Source organism: Rousettus aegyptiacus, unplaced genomic scaffold (assembly GCF_014176215.1).
Source record: "Rousettus aegyptiacus isolate mRouAeg1 unplaced genomic scaffold, mRouAeg1.p scaffold_m13_p_15, whole genome shotgun sequence".
NCBI lineage: Eukaryota > Metazoa > Chordata > Mammalia > Chiroptera > Pteropodidae > Rousettus > Rousettus aegyptiacus.
In genome coordinates, this window is record NW_023416290.1 from 30,260,031 (window position 1) to 30,283,829 (window position 23,799).

Sequence of the window (23,799 nt, forward strand, 5' to 3'; positions counted from 1 at the left end):
AGCACTCCCAACAATGATTTAACCTAAATACGTTACTTCCTTGGGACCTAAAAGGACTGAATAAAGTCAAGGGCAAGTTTATCTCCTAAGTATCTACTATACACTCCTCACTATGTGAGCCCTTGGCATGCATTAGCTCATGTATGTCTTATAATAACCCTGGAGATAACTACTAATCAGGAAATTGAGACTCAAAAAGATTAGCCAACCTTCCCAATGTCACTCTGATAATAAGTGGCTGAACTGAGAATTGAGCTCTACCAACTTTAAGTTCAATGCTCTTTCCACAATATTGGCCTCATAAATTATTTTTTGAAATTATACACACGCGCGCACACACACACACACACACACACACACAAAGGTTTATATGTTTACTTAAACTCCATGTGGAAACCCATTCTGACTTTTGAAAATCTGATTCAATGATCAAAAACACATGTAGAATATTAGTTAGAAGGTGATGTAGACTGTAGTAGGATTTTATAGGCATCTTGGGCAGGTCCTTCAGAGTAATTGGGATGTGGAATGTGGAAGTGATTTTTATGGGAAAGTTGGGACATGGCCTCCTGTAGGCAGCCTCAGGGAAAAGAGTGAGTATATCAAGAAAAAAAAATCACATTGAACCTGGTGATAAGGTTCATGAGGATGTTAATTAAAAGAAATATCATATTTCAAGGCTGTATTGGTGATACATTTTTGAGCAATGGCATATGATTATACACAAGAAAAATACAAGATTTTACCCTGAGATGTCAGTATTATTTTGAAAACCATATGTTTGGTTTATAAAAAATCTGTGGAATTTCTCTCTAGCTCACCTACCTTCTTACAGTTTTGCTTATACTTCTTAAATACAAGCTCAGCCACAAAGAGAAGAAAGATGTCTGGCTTATATCTTACTTGAGGATGAGAAAATATGATTAACTCTGCTATTTTAGCATATTCTGAAGTCTTTTATTTGATCAAAATGATTATTTTCTTATCAAAGTTAGAGATAAGAATTGTTCATTTTTATATCCACAGTAGCTAACACTTTTGTGCTTAAAATTTATCTCTTGGATTGAGTACCTGATCTTACCACACACACACAAAAAATAGACACATGCCCTTTCTCTTACTCCATACTTTCCTGTACTCGGGTTCCATTTTCCTCCAGAAAGTTTACATTAAAAATGCCCTCAAAGCTCCTAAATCTGGCTTGAGGAACTTCAGCTTCCCCAATGTTAGTCCAACAATAAAAGTGGTTCAGAACTCGGCTTGGTCCAGAAGCCCATTTAGAAGAGTCTGCTTTTACCACCTAAACAGGCACACAATTATGTCTATAAATAAATGTTAAAATGTTAATGAAAAGGGCTTGATGGGATCCTTTACCATCAGACGCTGAGCTATAAAGTAGATTTAATGCCTTTACCATCTCATTTGTGTTCTTAATTTGTCTCTTATGAAGCAAAATGTATTGAAAAGGTTTTTTTTCTGCATGCAGGTTTTGACATGCCCTCTGTTTTTAAAATTTCCTATATAATTATGCCATTTCCTCTTCCTGGCCTATGGCAAAGATTCTTTAAAATTTGTATGCTAGGGTTTCTCTTCATGGGTACTCAGCTAACCTCATTTTCCATCTCCCTTGCATGAAGGTGATGCCACATGGCAGTCTACCATTGGCATATGAGTAGAAGTGATGTGCCACTACTGGATAAAGTCAATTAGGATCAAGGGATACTTCACACACTCTTCCTTCATCTATTAGCCAACCAGATGCAGAGGACCCAGGAAAGAACTCTAAGGCCCCAAAGAAACAGGGGAGCCACTAGAAAGAAAGAGCCTGAGTTCCTGAATGACTCTTTGTTAGATGAAGTCACTGAAATTTGGGGGCTGTTTGTTATAACACTACTTACATTGATTAATTTATTGCACTTAAATATTGTCCAGCTTGTATATTGTCCAGTTGAATTTATTGTCCTATTGAGAGAGCAGCCAAACATTTGGAAGGCAAAGACATACATACATACATACATACATACACACATACATGCAGTTACTAATGAAGCAACTCCACAGCTCTAACAGTCTTAGCCATGCTACTTAGCCTTTGAGTTCATCCTGCCTTGCCTTAGCTTCGCTTCCCTATCTCAACTTCAGTACCTGGGAAACAGAGACCTTGTCTCACCTTCTATTCTATAGAGCCTACTGCAACTAGCACCACCTTGAGTAGCTAATCATAGTAGTTAATGAATAAAAGTTCTGGAAAATCTACTTAAATTGGTTAGACAGGAGCTGAGATGGAGAAATGAAAGTAATAATCGAATTGTAGGCCTGGTGCCTTATAAGTTAAAATTCAAATGTCCTGGATATTATCATCTAGGTAAGATCACCCAAAGCCTCCCATTCCACATGATGCAGAAGCCCAAAGCCTTCTCTGCAAATTTTCCTACAACTTTCTAAGGAGGCTAGCACTCCCATGGTTATCCGTAGCTCTGAATTCCTGCCCCTGCTGCATTCAACCAGTTTACGAATCATCTTTCTGTCTCATACATCCTGCATATGGTCCACTTTACATTAACTCAAGCATGAAGTCTAACCCCTTGCCTAGTTTCTACCAAAAAAATCACTCTTAAGAGGTATGTGATATACATAACCAAAGATTTAGCCCTAAGTAAGGTTGTTTCATCCTAGCAATTTACTACCCATTTTAAACATTATCATTTCAGTTCTTAGAGTTCTTTGGCCCTGATCATCACAAAATTTTTAATAGTCCTTCTTTCAACCCCTAGACTTGGTCTAGAAGCCATAAGAGGTTTCTCTGGAGTAGCAACAAGTGACCTGAGTTTTGAAAGGTGAGTAAGAGTTAACTTGCCAAGGAGGGTAAGTTCTAGACAGAAGGAGTAACACACGAAAAGTTTCTATGGTAAGAGGCAGGTGAGGAGGGACAAAAAGAAGGTCAGCATGGCTGCAGCCAAGAGCATAGGAAATCTAGGATTCGATAGGAGGCTTGGGTGAGAGGGAGAGGCTGGGCCACACAAGGCATTCTAGTCCAGTTAAGTTAAAGCAGAGCAATGGGGAGCCAATGAAGGATTTAATTTCAGTCAAGACTCAATCAGTTTTTCTTGAGCATCAATTATTTGCCAAACACAAATAACTCTTACCTTAAGAAGATATCACCAGACTTGTTACCTGGGAAAGAAAACTGAATCTTTTAAGAGTTAAATGACATGCCCAAGGCACATAGCTGAAAGTGGTAGAAGCAGAATTTAAAGCCAGACTCTCTCAACTTTAAAGCTTATATCCTCCCACCTAGTGAAGGAAAAATGGACAGAAATGCTGGGGGAAAAAACCCAGCATTTGCCCATCACCTAGGGCAAGGTGAGAGCAAAAACTCCCACCCACCTTTGGAATACTTGCAAGAACTTTAGTGTGCCATCCTTCTTCACTCTCCTGCCCTAAGGAAGGAGGCTTATTCCTCAGCTTTCTGGTCTCTGAAGGCTGCTATTCCAAATCATGTAAGAGCCATGCTAAAGAGCAGGTGCCAACAGAGCTTTCCAGTCATGGGTGAGATTGAAGATGCTGCTAAAAAGATCAAATAATCTCAATAGGTCATTTAGTTTTAAGAATTATAGAGGGCCAAGATGGCAGACTAGGTAAAAGCAAGTTTTGCCTTCTCTCAGGACCACATTAAAATTACAACCAAATTGTAAAAAAATATTGACATGGAGAATCACCTTAAGTCAAGCTGATAATAACATATACATCTGATGATGTAAAGAAGGAGCCACATTGAAACCAGTAGGATGGGCAAAGACATAACACAGGCTTGGCCCACACCCACATGTGGTGGCAGAGCACCAGGAGAGAATGTGCAGCTGCAGAGCCCTCTCTGAAGGAGAGAAGGGTCCTAGCACCAAAGGAGGTCTCCCCAACTCAGAGTCCCAACCCAGGGAAGAGGCAGTCCCCAAAAAATCTGACTGGAAAAATCAGTGAGGATTCTGGCCATCTGGGTGAGATGGAGAGAGATTGAAATCCCAGATGTCCCCTTTAAAGGGCCTGCACACAAACTCTTTCACCTGCAGATACACACCCTGGGCACTGACAGAGGAACAGAGGCTGAGGAGGCACAAGAGTCATACAGGGAAAGACTGCACTGCATGGCACAGGAGTGAGGGCTGGAAGGACAGCTGCCATTGTGTCTTAGTCAAGGCCCCCTATGGGGCAGCCTACAGATGGGGGCCAGCTTGCCTGTACTGAACCCTCTTCACACACTGCCAATTCTGAAGCTCCATTGGCCCAGTGAGATCGGCCCACCATACCCGACCAACAGATTGCCTGGAGCAACCGTCACCAAGTAACCACCCCTGCCCTGCCCCTTTCTGGGCCCAAATACTCCACACAGGCATCAGACTTCAGCAAGCACTGCACACATTTTGGGAAAAACAGTTGCAGGATGATTACTGCTGCCAATATGAGCTTGGGTGGATCACGAGGATCTATGGGCCAGCTCCAGACAGCAGCTAATCTCCCTGTGATCTGTGACTTTTGTGAAAACACACAGGCTCAGGACTCACAGCAAATCTGAGGCTGAATTGGCCTGACGGCCCACTGTCTTCCAGAGACCCCACCCAACCTAACCCACAAATTGTCCTGAGTGGCTCATTACCCGACAGCCACCCTAGCCCTGGCCCAATCTAGGGCTGTGCATCCTGCACAAGCAACAGACCTCACCTGTGTGTACATTTCTGGGCAAATAGTGTTAGGCAGATCATTGCTGCCAGCGTAGGATACAATATCACTTGGGTGGATCACAGTGGTCTATGGGCCCATCCCAGCCAGCAGCAGATCTTGCAGTGATTTGTGACTTTTACAGGAGCCCACGGACCCAGAACTGGAAGCAAATCTGGTGCAGTACAAGCCTGATGACCTCGTGTCTCACTGAGGCACTGCCCCACCTAACCCAAAAATTACCTATGGCGAGCCTGTTCCCAGGCAACCCAGTACCATCCTGTGCTTTCTTTGAGACACTAATTTGACAGCAAACAACAGCACTCTCTTCATGTAGTCCATGCAAAGCTTGTGCATTCAAGGAGAGATTTTTGGTAGAAAGCCACCATTCCCTGGCCCCTAGATATGGTATTTTTTGAACATATCTCAGGTGTTTGCAGACCCAAAGTGGGCAGAAGTTGGTCTTGCTGCAATCTGAGACTTTTACAGAAAGTCATAGAGATGGTGCTAGGATGTAAGCCATAGGATGGTGCTAGGACACTGCAGCAGCTAGGGGAAATCTGCTCAATATATCCGGGTGACTCCCTGGGTCCCTGCACCACCTAACACATGTATCACCAAGAGGCTCTTCCAGTTGCAGAGTCTTATGGGTAAATGACAGGCAGCCTCAGGCATGAAGGAGCACTTGTCCCTCTACTAAACTATTCCAGGCCCTGTACTGGGGGTAACTGGATCACAGTTTATAGCATTGTCTCTTTCATTTACCAATAGATCCAGCATAGGCAGCAACCATCTTCAGACTGCTTTGTTGCTCCCACTAGGGAGCCCCAAGCAATCAAAGGCATAGGCTGACCTTCACCTACTGGGGAGGATATCTCAAATGGCCACAAAACCAATGCACCCAGAGGATGGCACTGTACCACAACAGAGCAACACCTGACTAGCCCCATAAGTGGTACACCCAAAGGGTACCACTTAAGGCTGCTAGGGCAAATCCCACTCATTAAGGATAGCCCCAATACAGCAACGTTTACCCTGTGGGCATAGACAATTCCATAGTTAATCAGCCTGAGTGTTAATCCATCCACTGAAGTGCTAACAGCAATAGAGGCTTAGTGACAACTAGATCACACACGACCCACACAAAGATCACATCCAGAACCCCTGGCACAGGTAATAGGAAGAGTGTGCCACTGGACCACACAGGGCACTTACCATATAAGGCCATCTGGCCAAGGCTGAGAGAAGAAACAAATCATCATAACACACAGAAACAAACACAGAGAGGGAAATAAAATGAGAAAACAAAGAAACATGCCACAAATGAAACAAGAGAAAACTTAAGAAAATAATCTAAATGAAATGGAGCCAAGTAACCTACTAGAGACAGAGTTCAAAATAATGGTTATAAGTATATTCAATGAACTTAGGGAAAGAATGGATGATATCAATGAGAACTTCAACAGAAAGACAGTAAGCATAAAAAAGGCAGAAACCATAAAAAAGGACCAATTGGAATTGAAGAATAGAACAACTGAAATGAAGAATATACTAGATGTAATCAATGGTAGATTGGACAAAACAGAAGATTGAATCAGTGAGCTGGAAGATGAGGTATTATAAAATGCCTAATTGGAACAGCAGAAAGAAAAAAGAATTTAAAAATATAAGAATAGTTTAAGAGATCTCTGGGGCAACATGAAGTATAACAATATCTGCATCATAGGAGTAACAAAAGGAGAAGAGAGAGAGCAGGGGATTGAGAATCTATTTGAAGAAATAATGACAGAAAACTTCCTTTCCTGGAAAAAGAACTAGATATACAAGTCTAGGAAGCACAAAGAGATTCAAACAAGAAAAACTCTAACAGACCCACACTAAGACACATCATAATTAAAATGCCAAAGGTGAAAGACAAAGAGAGAATCTTAAAAGCAGCAAGAGAAAGGAAACTAGTTACTTACAAGGGTAACCCCATAAGAATGTCTGCTGACTTTTCAATGGAAACTTTGTAGGTCAGAAGGGAATGGCAAGAAATATTCAGTTATGAAAAACAAGTATCTACAACCATGAATACTCTACCCAGCAAAGCTTTTGATTAAAAATGGAAGGTGAGATAAAGAGCTTTCCAGACAGGAAAAAGCTTAAGGAATTCATCACCAATAAGCCAGTATTACAAGAAATGTTAAAGGGACTTCTGTAAAAAGAAGAATGGTGAAAACACCCATAAATATGAATAATAAGGTGACAATAACTACGTACCTATCAGTAATCATTTTAAATGTAAGTGGATTAAATGCTCCAATCAAAAGCTATAGAGTAGCCTAATGGATAAGAAAACAAGATCCATGCATTTGCTGTCTAAAAGAGACTCACATCAGATCAAATGACACACACAGACTGAAAGTCAAGTGACAGAAAAAGATACTTTATGAAAATGGAAATAAAAACTGGGGTTGCAGTACTCATATCAGACAAAATAGACTTTAAAACAAAAGCTACAATAAGAGACAAAGAAGGACATTATTATAGACTCAAAGTGAAAGGGTAGAAGATGATATTTCAAGTAAATGGCATTCAGAGAGAGTGGGAGCAGCAGTACTAATATCAGACAACATAGACTTCAAAATAAAAAAGGTAAAGAAAGATACTGAGGGACACTTCATAATGATAAAGGAAATTATGCACCAAGAAGAGAAAACACTTATTAATATCTATGCTCCCAATCAAATAGTCCTGAAATACATAATTACTAACAGAACAAAATACAATTACTAACAGAACAAAATGGAGAAACAGACCAAAAGACTATCATAGTAGGGGACCTAAATACCCCACTGTCAGATATGGACAGATCATCTAAACAGAAAATCAATAAGGAAATAACATCCTTAAATGACACATTAGACCAATTGGACATAATAGACATTTACAGAGCCTTCCATCCCAAAACAGCTGCTTATACATTCTTCTCTCGTGCACATGGAACTTTATCAAGAATCAACCACATACTGGGACACAGAGATAGCTCAAAAAATATAAGAGGATTGAAATCATACCAACCATATTCTCTGATCATAATGCTTAGAAACTAGAGATCAATTGCAAAAATAAATCAGGAAGAACCACAACTACATAGAGATTAGACAACATGCTACTAAAGAATAACTGAGTCAGAGAAGAAATAAAAAGAAATCAAGAGATATATAGAAATGAATGATAATGATAATACTACATATCAAAACTTTGGGACACAACAAAAGTGGTCATAAGAGGAAAGTTCATATATTTACAGGCCTATCTCCAAAAAACAACAATGAGCCCAAATAAACAACCTAACACTTCATCTTTAAAAACTAGAAAAGGAAAAACAAATGAAGCCTAAAGTCAGCAGAAATAAATGAAATTGAAAATAAAAAAAATGATAGAAAAAATAAATGCCACTAAGAACTGGTTCTTTGAGAAGGTTAATAAAATTGACAAACCCCTAAAAGAGAGAGGGAGAAAGAGAGAGAGAGAGAGAGAGAGAGAGAGAGAGAGAGAGAGAGAGAGAGAGAGAGAAAACACAAATAAACAAAATCAGGGATGAAAGAGGGAAAATTATGACTGATATTGAAGAAATACAAAGGATCATACAAGAATACTATGAAAAAGCATATAATACTAAATTTAATAACCTAGAAGAAATGGACCAATACTTAGAAAAATACAATCTTCTTAGACTGAATCCAGAAGAACTGGAAAATCTAAACAGACCAATCAGCAGTATGGAAATTGAAAGAATCATCAAAAACCTACCAAAAAGTAAAAGTCCAAGACCAGATGGCTTCATCAGTGAATTCTACCAAACATTCAAAGAAGATTTAATACCTATTCTCCTCAAACTCTTCCAAACAATCAAAGAGGAGGCAATACTTTCCAATTTATTTCATAAGGCCATTATTACTCTGATACTAGAACCTGGTAAAGATAACACAAAAAAAGAAAACTGCAGACCAATATCTCTCATGAACACAGATGCATAAATCCTAAATAAGATACTTGCGAACTAAATACAGCAACATATTAAAAGGATTATATACCACTATCAAGTGGGTTTCATCCCAGAGGCACAGGGATAGTTCGACATACACAAATCGATTAATGTGATACACCACATAAACAAATTAAAAAATAAGAATCATATAACCATATCAGTAGATGCAGAAAAAGCCTTCGACAAGTTACAGCATCCATTTATAATCAAAACACTTAACAAAATCGGTATAGAAGCAAAGTACCTTAACATAATAAAGGCCATATATGAAAAACCCTCAGCCAACATTATACTTTATGGTGAAAAACTAAAAACCTGCTCTCTAAGATCAGAAACAAGGCAAGGCTGTTCGTTATCTTTACTGTTATTCAATATAACATTGGAGGTCCTAGCAAGTGCAATCAGACAAGATAAAGATATAAAATCCATCCAAATAGGAAACGAAGAAGTTAAACTGTCCCTATTTGCAGATGACATGATTCTCTATATAGAAAATCCTAAAAATTCCACAAGAACACTAATAGAAACAATAAGCAAATACAATAAAGTGCCTGATTACAAAATCAACGTTCAAAAATCCATAGCTTTCCTATACTCTAATAATGAAGTGTCAGAAAAACAAGCAGAAAAAATAATTCCTTTTACATTTGCAACAAAAAGAATAAAATACCTAGGAAAAAATTTAACAAAATGTGAAGGATGTATATAATGAAAACTACAAGACCCTATTTAAAAAATTGAAGAAAATACAAGGAAATGGAAAGATATTTCGTGTTCTTGGATTGGAAAAATCAACATAGTTAAAATGACCATATTACCTAAAGCATTATACAGATTTAATGCAATCCCCATCAAAATCACATTGGCATTTTTTAAAGAAATAGAACAAATAAAATCATCAGATTTGTATGGAAGCACAAAAGACCCCAAATTGCCAAAGCTATCCTGAGAAAAAGAACAAGGCTGGAGGCATCACTCTGCCCGACTTCAAATTATACTACAAAGCAACAGTAATCAAAACAACATGTTATTGGTAGCAAAACAGACACATGGAACAGAATCAAGAGTCCAGAAGTAAACCAATATTTATATGGGCAAATAATTTTTGACAAAAGAAAAATCCAAAAACACACAGTAGAGAAAGGAAAGCCTCTTCAATAAATGGTGCTGGGAAAACTGGAAAGCCACCTGCAAATTAGACTGTTATATATCACCACATATCAAAATTAACTCAGAATGGATTAACGACCTGAATATAAGACCTGAAACAATAAAATGCATAGAAGAAAACATAGGAACTAAACTCGAGGACTTTGGACTTAAAAAGGATTTATGAATTTGACCTCAAAAGCAAGGGGACTAAAATCTAAAATAAATGAATGGGACTACATCAAACTAACAAGCTTCTGCTCAGCAAAAGAAATTGTCAACAAGATAAAGAGACAACAATCCGAATGGGAAAATATATTTGCAAGCAACACCTCCAATAAGGGCCTAATATCCAAAATATACAAAGAACTCATACGACTCAATAACAACAAAAAAAGCCAAATGATCCAATCAAAAAAGTGCAGTGGACCTGAACAGACACTTCTCCCTAGAAGACATATAAATGGCCAACCAATATTTGAAAAGTAGTTCAACATCACTAGCTATTAGGTAATTGCAAATCAAAACCACAATGAGATACCATCTCACACCTATTAGAATAGCTATAATCAACAGGACAAGTAATAACAAATGTTGGAGAGGATACAGGGAAAAAGGAACCCTCATACGCGTCTGGTGGGGCTGACAATTGGTACAGCCACTATGGAAAACAGTATGGAGATTCCTCAAAAAACTAAGAATTGATCTACCATATGATCCAGCAATCCCTCTATTGGGTATTTACCCCAAAGACTTGAAAACTCACTTCCAAAAAGACATTTGCACATTGTTGTTCATAGCAACATTATTCACAGTGGGCAGAACATAGAAGTAACCAAAGTGTCCAACGATAGATGATTGGCTAAAGAAGCTGTAGTACGTATATACAATGGAATATTACTCAACCATAAGAAGAGATGAAATATTGCCATTTGCGACAACATGGATGGTCTTTGAGATAATCATGCTAAGCGAAATAAGCCAGACAGAAAACACTGAAAATCACATATCACTTATATGTGGGATATAAACCTAAAAGCAACAAATGAACAGGACAAACAAGCAGAGACACATAGACATGAACTATAGGCTAGTGGTTACCAGAGGGTAAGTGGTGGGATAGAAGGGAATAGGTAAATGGTTAAAGGGGGTCAAATATAGGTGGGTAGGTAGGTGGAGGGTGAAGTGGATAAAAGGGATCAAGTATATGGTAGCTGAAGGAAACTGTATTTTGAGTATTAAACACATAATAGAATGTACAGATGTCAATGTATACCTTTAAATTATATAATTGTATTAACCAATGTCATCCCAATAAACAATAAAAAAATAAATAAAATAAAATAATAAAATAAAATAAAAAGGACATTATGTAATGATAAAGGGATCAATACATCAAGAGGACATAACCCTAGTAAACATAGAAGCACCTACGTACATAGAGCAATTATTGACCAACATAAAAGTAGAGATCAACAGTAATACACTCATAGTGGGGGATTTTAATACCTCGCTGACACCAATGGACAGATCTTCCAGACAAAAAATCTAAAAGGAAACAGCAGGCTTAAATGACACACTAGACCAGAAGGATTTAATTGATATCTTTAGAATATTTTACCTCAAAAGCAGCAGAATATTATCCTTCTCAAGTGCACATGGAACATTTTCCAGGATAAACCACATGTTAAGACACAAAATAAGTCTCGAAAAATTTAAGAAGATTGAAATCATATCAAGCATCTTCTCTGACCACAATGGTATAAAACTAGAAATCAATTACAAGAAAAAAACGGGAAAATATACAAACATGTGGAGGCTAAATAACATGCTAATAAACAATGAATGAGTTAACAATGAGATCAAGGAAGAATCAAAAGACACCTAGAGACGAGTGAAAATGAAAACACAATGACTCATAGTCTATGGGACACAGCAAATGTAGTCCTAAGAGGAAATGCGTAATAATGCAGGCCTACCACAAGAAACAAGAAAAAGCTTAAATTAGCAATCTAATCTTACACATAAAATAACTAAAAAAAGAACAACACACAAAGCCCAAAGTGAGGAGAAGGAAGGAAATAATAAGGATCAGAACAGAATTAAACAAAATAGAGTCTAGAAAAACAATACAAAAGATTAATGAAACCAAGAGCTTGCTCTTTGAAATGATAAACAAAATTGGCAAAACCTTAACCAGATCCATCAAGAAAAAAGGGGAGAGGGTCTAAATAAATTAAATTAGAAATGAAAGAGGAGAAATAACAACTAATATCACAGAAATACAAAGGATTGCAAGAAAATACTATGAGCAATTATATGCTGACAAATTGGACAACCTGGAAAAAATAGATGCATTCCTAAAAACAATACAATCCTCCAAGATATAATCAAGAAAAAAAACCAGAAAGGCTGAACTGATAGACTACTACTAACAAAACGGAATCAGTAATCAAAAACTCTCAACAAACAAAAGACTTGGATCAGATGTACGCACAGGTGAATTTTATTAAATATTCAAAGAAGAATTAACACCTATTCTTCTCAAACTCTTCCAAAAAATTTAAGAGCACACAGGGCTCCCAAGTTCACTGTACAGGGCCACCATTACCCTGATTCCAAAACCAGAAAAACATTACAAAAAAAGAGAAAATTATAGGCCAATATCATTGATGAATATAAATCCAAAAATGGTCAACAAGATGTTAGCAAACTGAGTTCAGCAATACATTAAAAAGATCATACAGCATGATAAAGTGAGATTTATTCCTGAGATGTAAGATTGGTTCAGTATCCACAAAGCAATTAATGTGATACACCACACTAACAAATTAAAAGATAAAATTTATATGATCATATCAATACAGAAAAAGCATTCAACAAAATCCAGTATACATTCATGATAAAAATTCTCAGAAAAGTGGGAATAGAGGGAACATATCTCAACATAATAAAGGCCATATATGACAAACTTACAGCTAACATCATATAGTTAACATCATTAGAACAAAACAAGGTTGCCCACTTTCAGCACTTCTGTTCAACATTTAATTGGAAGTTCAAACTACAGCAATCAGACAAGAAGGAGAAAGAAAAGGCAGCCAAATTGGAAAGAAAAAAGTAAAACTGTCATTATTTGCAGGTGGCATGATAGTATACACAGAGAACCCTAAAGATTCCACAAAAAAAACTGTTCAAACTGATCAATGAATTCAGTAAAGTATCAGGATACAAAATTAATATTCAAAAGTCAGTTGCATTTTTATACACCAAAGATGAACTTTCAGAAAGGGAAATTAAGAAAACAATCCCATTTACAATTATATCAAAAACAATAAAATACCTAGGAATTAAGTTAACTAAGGAGGTAAAACACCTGTTCTCTGAAAATTATGTCATCGAAAATGAAACTGAAGAAGATACAAATAAATGACAGCATATACTTTGTTCATGGGTAGGAAGAATCAACATCATTAAAATGGCCATACTACCCAAAGCAATCTATAGATTCAATACAATCTCTGTCAAAATCCCAATGATATTTTTCAGAGAACTAGGACAAATAATCCAAAAATTTATATGGAACCATAAAAGATCCTTAATAGCCACAGTATTCTTGAGAAAGAACAAAATTGGAGGTATCACATTACCTAATATCAAACTATGCTACACAACTATAGTAATCAAAACAGCATGGTATTGGCATAAAGACAGATCCATTGATCAATGGAACAGAATAGAGAGCCCAGAAATAAATCCACACCTATATGCTCACTTAATATATGACAAAGGAGGCAAGAATATACAATGGGGTAAAGACAGCTTCTTCAATAAATGGTGTTGGAAAAATCGGACAGATACATGCAAAAAAAAAAAAAAGCTGGACCAACTTCTTACACTGTATACAAAATAGATTCAAAATAGATTAAAGATTTAAATGTAAGATGCAAAACCATAAAACTTCTAGAAGAAAATATGGGCAGTAAACTCTCCGATATTACTCACGGGAATTTCTTTTAAGATATATCTCCTCAGGCAAGGGAAACAAAAGAAAAAATGAACACATGGGACTGCATCAACAAAAAAGTTTTTGTATAGCAGAGGAAAATAATAAAACAAAAAGACAACATACTAAATGGGAAAAGATATTCACTTATGACATATCTGACAAGGGGTTAATATCCAAAATATATGAAGAACTCATACAACTCAACAACAACAAAACCAAAGCAATCCAATTTAAAAATAGACAGAAGACTCTGAGGCCACCAATGAGCTTATCTGACTCATTCATTCATGTGCCTCGCTTCACTTCCTCTGTAACAATGTCTGACAAACCCAATATGGCTGAGATTGAGAAATGTGATAAGTTGAAATTGAAGAAGACAGAAATGCAAGAGAAAAATCCACTGCCTTAAAAAATAAAATGATGGAACAGGAGAAGGCAGGTGAATCATAATGAGACACACACCACAATTATGCACTGTATATTCCATAAACACTGCCTTCATATTATACTTCTCTTAGATGTTTAACTTTGTAAGATGCAGAGAGGTGCATCAATTTTAAATGACTGTGCTGCCTGGCCCTTTTCATATCAAAGACCTGCTGGCCACGAAGGCCACACCTGTCTCTCCCACCTGCTTGTGTGGCTGATAGGGAAGGAAAAGAACTTGAATATTGGTGAAGGCAGAATCTGGGTAAGACGACAGGGAAATCTAGATTAAAAACCAAGCTGGTCCAAAGTGTCCTGCAGGCTATAAAATATAGTTTAATCAGAGTGCTATTTTTTTGTTCCAATAATTTTTTAAATATACAAATAAAAAGTTTTGAAACCTAAAAAAAAAAAGCCAGAAGACCTAAATAGATATTTCTCCAAAGAGGACATACAGATGACCAATAGACATATGAAAAGATGCTCATGATCACTAATCATCAGAGAATGCAAATTAAAACCACGATGAGATAACACCTCAGTGCTGTTCGAATAGATGTCATCAATAAATCAAAAAGCAAGTGTTAGTGAGGATGTGGAAAAAGGGAACCCTTATACACTATCGGTGGGATTGCAAATTGGTACGGCCACAATGGTAAACAGTCTGGATATTCCTCAAAAATTAAATATGGATCTACCTTTTGACCCAGCAATCGCACTTCTAGGTATTTATTCAAAGAATTATTTGTAAAGAATTATGCACCCCTATCTTCACAGCAGTGCTATTCACAATACCCAACATATGGAAACAACCTAAATGCCCATATCAGATAATTACATAAAGAAGTTGTGGTTTATATATACAATGGAATATTACTCAGCCATAAAAAAAATCCTACCATTTGTAAGTACATAAATGGGACTTTAGGTTATTATGCTGAGCAAAAAAAGTCAAACAGAGAAAACTGAATCTCATATGATTTTACTTAAATGAGGAATCCTAGGAACAAAAACTAATTGAAAATAAACTCACAAATGCAGAGGACAATCTGGTGACTGCAAGAGGGGAGGGGAGCTGTGGGGCAGGGAGAGAGGGGTAAAGGGTTAAAGAAGCACAAATGAGTAGGTGAGAGATGGTCACAGGGATGGGGAGCATGGCACAGGGAATGTAGTCAGTAGTAATGTAATGGCTTGTGTAGAGCCAGATGGGTGATAGAGAAATCAGGGGGATCATTCTGCAAACTACTTAAATGTCTAATCAATGTACTGTATACTTGAAACTAATAATAAAAAAATTAATTATAGGAACAAGATCACTCAAATCTACATTTCACATGGCTTTAAAAAAAAAAAAAAACAAAAGCTGGGGACAATGAAAAGAGCACTGGATTTAGAGCAGAAAGGCCTGGTTTCAGGTCTTAGCTCTGCCATTTGAAAACCTGAGCTTCAGTTTACATAACTGAAGAGGCATTGCTAGAAGCATTTAAATAGGTAGTACATGTGAAAGTGCTGCAAATAACATTTCAGGCATGAGACCATTTTTGTGGATAGATGTCTAACTTTCACAGTACTACAGAACACATCTATCATTATATATGTTTTAGAAATATGATCATTTCCTTGGTTTCCCTTGCTGGTTCCTCCTCCAGCAAGTTGACCCTTGAATGTTAGGAGCTGCAGAGTGCTATCTTGGGCTCCCTTTTTCCCTCCAGTTTCTGTGGATGATCATCTCTGGTCCCATGGCTCAAGTACTCACAATTTCAAAACCTCTCACAGGAAATCTGGAACTATTCCCCAACTAGAGACCTCACACAATGTCCTGCAAGTATCTCAAACTAGTTCAAAATGGAACTCACTGTCTTTCCTCCATACATTCCATGCCATGCACACCAACTTGGTAAATGACACCTTAAATTATTCTCTCTCCTCTAATCTTTTCTGTTAACTTTGAGTCATAATAAATCATAATAATATAATTTATTGAGGACTTTCTAGCTGTTGGGCACTGTGCTAAGCATTTTACGTGCATTTTCTGATTTAATCACTAAAATGGCCATATGAGGTTACAATGCAGTAGCAGCCTGCTTTTATATAGAGGAAAAATGAGATTTAGAGCAATACTAAATTGCCTGCTCACAGGACACAATGCTGTGTTACTTCAGAGGCTAGCTGTTCACCACTATGATATAAAATCTCATGCTTCCAGTTTCCTCAACTGTCGGGAGCCATTTTGAGGAAAACAGGACTGTTTGTTAAGCAGGATGTTTTTGCGAAGTTGGCCAGCTGTGCAGTCTACTGACTCAGTAGGAAGTGCACCTGGGGTCCGGGTGGGAAACGGAATGCTTTTTGAATAGCTACAGAGTTTCCGTGATTGGTTGTTATTTAGAGGTGTTTTGCTGCTTATGCACTCAGTAGGGTATAAGTATGTGTTGCAAAATAAACTCGAGGCTGCTGCAGTATTGACTGTGAGCCCTCCCGAATCTATCTCTTGTCTCTGTCTTTTTTTTTAATCCTCACTCCCCATCTCGGGTGCTGTTCGACCTAGGCCGGCTCCGGCAGGTGGCGCTGAACAGGGACCTGAGAACTGGGGACGACAGTGAAAGACACTGTGTAGAGTGAGCGCTCGGAAAGGTAAGGGTTGTGGTGAATAATCTTTGGAAGAAAAAAAAAGGGGGGGGGAGAAATAAATAAAAAATAATAATAATAAATAAAAATAAATAAAAGAAAATGGAGCATGAAAGAGATAAGATTAGGGGACAGTCCTCAGATTCCCCTAAGGTAGAAAAGAAGGGGCCAAATTGTCCGGGGGACGCCCCGGCGGTTTGGAAAGAAAGTGTGGAAAAGAAAGACAAAATCTTAAATAATCTAAAAAGTTAAGGTTTTTATTTTTTTTTTCTGGTTAGAAAGAGGGCCCCAAAACTCTATAGTTCCAATTTAAAATGTTATTTCTGTTTGCTATGTATAGTTTGTATTTAATGAGGAGATGCTTTACACTACTTCGTGGTGTTTTTTGGAAAAGTTACATTTAGATCTATTCTGTTTACTTAACTACCTCACAGATGGGTGTTATGCATATTAAGTTCCATGATTTGATAAAATTGGAAATCTTAACAGTTGACACCTACTCAGGGTTTATTCTCTCACTGCCTCCGGTGCTTCGCTATAGTAGGTTAACCTTCTATAATAAAAACTGATAATGGCTCAGGGTATACAAGTCAAGCATTCCAGTGCTTTTGTTCTGAGCTCTCTATAATGCATAAAACAGGCATTCCGTATAACCCTCAAGGTCAAGGAATTGTAGAGCAAGCCCATGGTGCTCTTAAAAATCAATTACATAAAATAAAAAAGGGGGAGCTGTACCTTACTTCGCCACAAAACAATTTAAATCATGCTCTCTTTATTTTAAATTTTTTAACTGTGGATGCTCAGGGACTTTCTGCTGCGGAGCATTTCTGGCACCCAAAGACTCAGACTACATACGGCGTAGGTGAGGTTGAAGGATCCCCTCACAGGTGCATGGAATGGCCCTTACCCGGTGTTAATATGGGGATGAGGGCATGTTTGTGTTTTTCCACAGGATGCTGAAAATGTCAGGTGGCTGCCAGAAAGATTGGTTCGGTTCGTGGGGACCTCCCCTGCCACGAAGGCTGCTCCTGATGTTGATGCCGATAGGCCATCTTCTGATGGTTGAAGGAGAGTTGTATTGGGCCTATGTACCTGCCATGAGGGAAGGCCCAGAAATTATGGTGAGAGTAAATGAGATCACCCATCGATGGGAAGAATGCAAGAACAAACTGAAAAAGGGTTTAATTATACAGGCTCTGGAATCAGACTACCAATCTTTTTCTCCAAAAATGGGACTGTTTAAATGTTTCTAGGATTTTTTGTCTGAAGGAGCTCAGGTCATGCGCCTTTGTGCACCAGGTGGAGGAGAAAAAGTTGAGGAAGCCCTTCCCCCTCCACAATTGCTCTCCCCGTGCAGGAAGAAGACACGTGTCAACAACAAGACTCTGTTATGGAGGAACTGTTATATGGACAAACCAGTCAGGTATAATGTGTCAGTGGCAGATTGACATGTTATAGACTGGTCTGGGAACCAGGGTAACAGCGCAAGGGAAAAGAGTCTGTCTGCCAGTTTATGATGGACAGATGATGGACTTCCACAGACTTACATATGGAAGCTTGCCACTGGTATGGACATGATTATTAGCAGGAGCAGGAGCAGGAGCAATGGCACTGTAATAATAGACAAAGGAAAGAATATAATTGCATGTGTAACTTGACCTCATGTATTATTGGTTGGTAATATTAACATCACCATAGCGGATAAGAGATTTAATGTTATTTGTAATAATTGTACTTTGACCAATTGTGTTTCTTCTGTTTTTAATGGAACTACTGTAATGGTGCTCCCTCAACCCTCTTTTTTTATGCTCCCAGTTAACATTACTGGGCCTTTGTGTGGTTATAGGTTTATGTCTGCTTCCTCCTTTGTTAAAGTATTTCCTCTACTCCTTCTTGAGGATCTGTGCAGAAATGCATGGTCTCAGGCTCCAAGCTCAGGTTCGAGCAGGTTTGATCTTCCCGCTAGCAGAGGCTGGTAGTCAGTGACAGGTAAGAATCCTCCAGGGCTGGGACCAACCTAAGACAGGGCATGGATGTGAGAGATTCATGTGCCGATGATGGGTAAGGCTCAGGCCTGTGGAGGGTTGCCTAAGGCACAGTCTATCTGCACCATAGCTGGGAAGGCTATGGCATTTATAAAATAAAAAAGGGGGAGATGTCAGGAGCCATTTTGAGGAAAACAAGACTGTTCGTTAAGCAGGATGTTTTTGCAAAGTTGGCCAGCTGTGCAGTCTTCTGACTCAGGAGGAAGTGCACCTGGGGTGGGGGAGGGAAATGGAATGTTATAGAGTTTCCGTGATTGGTTGTTATTTAGAGGTGTTTTTCTGTTTACGCACTCAGTAGGGTATAAGTATGCGTTGCAAAATAAACTCAGGGCTGCTGCAGTATTGACTGCGAGCCCTCCTGAATCTATCTCTTGTCTCTGTCTTTTCTTTAATCCTCACTCTCCATCTCGGGTGCTGTTCGACCTAGGCCGGCTGGCTCCGGCACTCAACTCACACTTCCAACAGGTCACCAAAGGCACATAAATTATACCTTAAAAATAAACATTTATCAATTTAAGTCAGCCCCTTCTTTCTCTTCCTACTGCCAATTACTTGATCTTGACCTAAGATTTATTTATTTTTACTTAACGACTATCTGTAATACACTTATGCAACAAGCATTATTTTAAGCACTTTAAAAAATATTAACCTGGCAACGACATTACCTAGCAACCCCAAAAGATCCACAATTGGATTAGGGAACTAATTAGATTAGATTGGGAAACTAAAGCACAGAGCAAACAAGTAACCTGCTAAAGATCACATAGCTAATAAATGATGGGGTTGGGATTTGAACCCAAGCAGGCTGGCTCCAGGCTGTGATCCTAACCATTACATCATGGTATCCCTCCAAAACAATCACAGTAGTGTCCTTGGTAGCTTCCCTCCCAGCAGATCTCTACCCAGCCTTAATGAATTCCCCAGAGTTTGTTTCACAAAAGTATAACTCTGATCCCCACCCTCACTTAAAACCCCCACTGACTTTCTCTGTATAGAGGCCCTACTCCTCTTTTGATCCAGATGCAAATGATATCCAGGTCTCCTTCCCAATCATGCACTATGTCAGTCACTCCAAAATCATTGCCTTTCCCCAATACTCCATGCCCTTTTCCATCTCCATGTGCTTGCATATGTTGTTCCTTCTATACGAAATGTCTATCCCCCTGAAATAAATCTATTCAGCCTTCAAGACTCAAATATCATCTCCTCTTAAAAAAATTCTTTCCAAGAGGAAGAAAAAATGGTGTAAATGATAGAGGCTCTGTTCATCCCTCTTGAGATCACATCAAACTTGTGACAGAAGAATGAAGCAAAGAGGAAGCAAAGTCACCTAGAATCTAGATGAATAAAAGCACTACAACTAAGGAAGAAAGTAAGAAATCACCCTGCAACAGTTTAAGGTAGAAGGGAGCAAAGACACGAGGCTACTGGTCCTAAGTGACTGAGGGAGACAGTCTATAGCACGGGCAGCCAGCAGCTGCAGATGCATCTTAGAGGGGCTGTTTTGCGAGCAAACTTTCAGAGTGACAGATTTGCTCCCTCTGAGTATGAGTGCTGCTTTGGCTCCACAGAGGGCACCAGAAACTTACAGAAGGCCACTGAGGTGTTGGAGTGAAGATCAGAGGGGAGGTTCTCTCCTGGGCAGGTGCTGGAAGTATCCATTGTTCTCTGTTGAGCTCTCTCCATTCTCAGTGTGTGGACTCAGTACTGCCATAGCTGATACATCATCAAACTGGATAATAGAAGTCACTCTGCCCAGAAGATTCTCTGAAACTCCAACTCCCCCAATTCATGGCCCAAGACACAGCCATGTGTGTCCTTGACAAATTCAGTGTTGCTTGCTGAGCAGAACCAAGACTCACATTAGTGACAGCTGATGTCAGTTTCTAGCATGGCTTCTTGAGGCAACTATAAGCACAGCATCTATGGATTGCTTGCTGAATCTTAACAGGTGGGTCCAGAGGAGCACAGGCTGAGGCTAAACTTGGCCTGCAGCTGAACTCCTCTCAGGACTGTGTCACGGGACATCTACTACACAAAGCCACATTAATAAGGCCAGGAGACTTAGGAGCTTTGCTTAGTGCATAAAAGCAGACACAGAAAGGCAGCCAAAAATGGGAAGACAAATAAGCATAAACCATATGAGAGAACATAGCAGAGATCCAGGAATAATGGAGTCAAGCAATCTCACTCACAGATGCAGAGTTCAAAACACTGGTTATAAAGATGCTCAATGAACTTAAGGAAAGGGTAGATAAACTCAGTGAGAACTTCAACAATGAGATAAAAAACATAAGTGGAAATGGAAATTGTAAAAGGGAACCAATCATAAATAGAACACATTATCTGAGAGGAGAAGTATATTAGAGGAATAAACAGAGTAGATAATGAAGAAGATCGAAACACCAATGTAGGGGATGGGAAAGCCAGGGACACTGGCAAGAAAAAAAGAAGACAAGAATATAATAATTTCATGAGCCTATGGGACAAAATTAGGTGTATAAATATACATGTTATAGGGGTACCTGAAGGAAAACAAGAAGTTGAAGAGCTATTTGAATAAATAATGATGGGCAGCTTCCCTAACCTGGAAGTTGCCCATCATTATAGACATACAACCCCAGGAAGCACAATGTCCCAAAAAAGATGAACCCAAAGAGGTCCACACCAAGACACATCATTATTAAAAAGCCAAAGGTTAAATACAAACAGATAATATTAAAAGCAGCAAGAGAAAAGCAGATAGTTACCTATAAGGGAACACCCATAAGACTGGCAGTTGATTTCTCAAAAGAAACTTTGCAGGACAGAAGCGCTTGGCGCAAATATTCAATGTGATGAAAACCCAGGATCTACAACCAAGGACACTTTATCCAGCAAAGCTATCATTTAGAGTCGAAGGACAGATAAAGAGCTTCTCAGACAAAAGTAAGCTAAAGGAGTTTATCAACATCAAGCCAGTATTACAGGAAATGTTGGAGGGACTTCTTTAAGAAGAAAAAACATATATCAAAAATAGGAATAAAGAATGGTAATAACTACATTCTTATTAATAAGTACCTCAAATAGATAAGAATTATGTGTTCCAACCAAAAGATAGAGTGGCTGAATGGATAAGAAAACAAGACCTCTACATAGGCTGCCTATAAGAGACTCACTTCAGCTAAAAAGACACACAAAGACTAAAAGGAAGGGGATGGAAAAAGATATCGCCTTGATGGACCTGGAAGGTATTGTTCTGAATGAAATAAGTCAGATAGATAAAGACAAATATCACATGATTTCACATACATGTAGAATCTAAAGAACAAAATAGAAAACAACAACAAAAATGGAAAAGAACTCAGATACAGAGAATATATTGATGGCTACTAGGTGGGAGGGGGTGAGGGATGACGAAAAAGGACAGAGGGATTAAGAAATACAAATGAATAGTTACAAAGTAGACATGGAGATATAAAGTGCAGCATAAGGAAAATAGTTAATAATGTTGTACTAAATATGCAAGGGGGAATAAGGGTACTAGATTTAGTGGGGTGATCTCTTTGTGAGTTATATAGATTTCTAATCACTATGCTATACAACTGAAACTAATATATTATTCTATGCCAACTATAATTGAAAAAACTCATTGAATTGTACAATGTAAATATGAGCAACTAATTGTCTCTTATTCTCCAATAGAGCCAAAAAAATGATTTTTTCTATTTTTTTAGTACTTGTTCACATTAAAATTTAAAATTTGCAATCCTCTCCTTTGCACATCTTCCTGCCCTGCAACCTCCACACCTCAAATGGGGCTGCTGAACCCTCTAAAGTTGACACTTATCTTGTGCATCATTTCAACCTTTTCAGCAATTATAGTGGGTTCACATTCCCTATTTGCCGGATGATGCTGTGGAGTATAATATGTCCAGAACCTCAAGGGAGGATGTTGGAATATGCCTTTCTGAAACCCCAATTTGAGCAGAAGTAGTTTAAGAAAAGTAAGGAAAAGATCAAAAGCTTGTATTTCTTTCTATGAATAAAATCAGAGTAACATGTTGGTATACACATTTGAGAAAATAATTAGAGCCATCTTTCTGGGAGTTTGTTTTTTTTTTTTAATGTTCACTGCATAACCACAGCTTGTTACCTGGTAACCAGAGCTCACACATGACTCCCACCTTCCTGGGCTTATATTTCTTGGGAGAGTAGGGAATCTGTAAGGAATTCATGCTTACAAATATTCCACAAACATTAACTATGTCTTTTCATGATTGGTTACCTCTTCCAGTTCGTTTTTCACTTTTCTGTTTTTCTTTGGTTTTTATATTTTGTTTTATTTTAGTTTTCCAACAACAATAACATTAAACATTTATTGAGCATTTACCATGAAACTGGCACTTTTCTAAGTTTGCTATAATCACTTTGTGGACTTCTCTCTTGTTAGCATCAGAGTGAAATTAAATTACAGGATCTGACAGTCAGACTGACGGTAAACATTTTTGAAAATATAGTCATATGTACTGGTGCTCTTCCTATGTCAGCTAGAATTCCGAGTGTGGGATTGCAGTGCCAAGAGGATAAGCAGATCCCGCTTTTGAAAGATACCACTGAGTCACAAGACATACAGTCTTACCAACATGGTACAAAGTATCTGTTTGCTTTCTCTCTGCTACCAATTGTTGTTGACAGACTTTTTTATTTTTGTTAATCCAATGAGCAAAAAAATGTCGTTACTTATTTCATTTGCATATCTATGACTCTAGAGAATTAAACATCTTTTCATATATGTTTGGACATTTTCAGTTTCT